This window comes from Primulina tabacum, chromosome 10, assembly GCF_025594145.1.
Source record: "Primulina tabacum isolate GXHZ01 chromosome 10, ASM2559414v2, whole genome shotgun sequence".
NCBI classification, from domain to species: domain Eukaryota; kingdom Viridiplantae; phylum Streptophyta; class Magnoliopsida; order Lamiales; family Gesneriaceae; genus Primulina; species Primulina tabacum.
This window is the reverse complement of record NC_134559.1, coordinates 2,446,883-2,448,463: the sequence shown is the minus strand read 5'-3', so window position 1 is coordinate 2,448,463 and position 1,581 is coordinate 2,446,883. Positions and strand designations below refer to the sequence as shown.

Here is a 1,581-nt window from a genome sequence, read left to right as displayed (position 1 = left end):
AAAAACAATTTCCACTTATACAATTTTAGAGATTCAAAGATTGTATTTTATTTTCTACATTAATCAAAATAACGGAAGTTTAGTTTGTGTAGAAGAGAATTGTTGATATGTAAAAAAAAAAAAAAAAAGAAGAAGCAGAATTATTGTGAGATATGTTGCTCCAAATGTACTTTGACATTTATATCAATGTGCAATTTTATTAGTATCTTAAAATCATCAATAACATTTATAATTGGGAATGCATAAATTCCTTAATTCAATCTATTGGGAAATGTGTGATAATAAATACATGGCCAATTGAACAAAAAATTGTTCATTGTATATACACTTCTACAATATTTATTTATGAAAAAAAAATTTTGTGAAACAGTCTTGTGGATCAATTTTGTGATACAGATTTTTTATTTGAGTCAGCTCGTGTAAAAATAGCAAAATTATTACTTATTATTGTAAATATAACATAGTTGACATACAATAGATTTACTATTTATTTATTTAAATAGATACAACGAGAAAGAGAGGAAAGCACGAAGAAAAGAATATAGGGGGAATGAACAAGTCTCATTTGAATGGAGGCTTCCCAGTCAGATTTTTAATAATAATTAACAACTTCAATTTATTCTCTGATTAACATTTGAAATAAATACAAATTCTATTTTAATGTTTATATATTCGCTTGACTAGATTTTTTAGCGTAGTATATATTATATTATAGCTGCTAAAACTATAAAACTCCATATTTATTAATCAAATCAGAGCATTAATTACTATAGCTTAGATTCAAATCCCTTTTAAAACAGTAGTACAAATTTGCGCTTGCCATGCATTTGCAACTTTATTCCAAACATAAGCGGATCGGAGGTTCTTATATATGCATTTGGGGTCGCATTTTCCATGAAATCCTGCGATAAAAAACCACGACATTAGCTCGATAATCATAGAACCAAACGCTGTATTTGGTGCCATCGTGCATGCAAGAAACACAAAATCTTGAGATTTTCTAAAGGAACTCACTTGGAACAATCATAGTGAGCATCGATTGCTGGAAATTCGAAGCCTAATCCACATTTCTTGGGAAGGTGAGCGATACGTCTAGGGATTACTGGATGACCTAAAACTGGTATGGCCTGTTTTATACAGTTGCAGATAGCTACTTTGTCCTGTTGATTCTTTTGTTCTCCTGCTATGAACTTCACTCCGGTACAACAAGCAGGGGGTGGAATATCCGGTGTTTGCCCCTCGATATATGGGATACAAGCAGAGAGGTGATTATCGACAGTCGGGCATGGAGGCACAACAGCTGCTATACCTGTAATTATCAGCAAGAAAACTGCAAGATTTTCAAGAAATCGTGCCATTGATTACTCTACCAAGGAATTTTGAGCAAACGGCGGGTTGGAAAAACTTCGGCTTGAGTGGTTCTTTTATATCCTGGAGAGCTACATATATGATGCGTGGTCTTCGGTTTCCTTTTTTTTTTTAAATGCTTCAAGTTGTTGCAATGCAAATGTTGTGAACCTTGGCTGGTTTCGTATGAATTCACTGCTTATTAATTTTCTTTTTTAAAAAAAAAATTTAAGG

General features: G+C 32.2%; 1 long non-coding RNA gene across 1 annotated transcript; it reads right to left on the bottom strand.

Annotated features, from left to right (window-relative positions):
* Positions 1-725: 725 nt before the first annotated feature.
* On the bottom strand, positions 726-1,244 carry LOC142505618 (uncharacterized). The gene is made up of 2 exons (XR_012804466.1): positions 1,015-1,244; positions 726-902 (listed from the first exon to the last, which is right to left on the bottom strand). It is a non-coding gene; the product is annotated as an uncharacterized LOC142505618 (long non-coding RNA).
* Between the last annotated feature and the right edge of the window lie 337 nt (positions 1,245-1,581).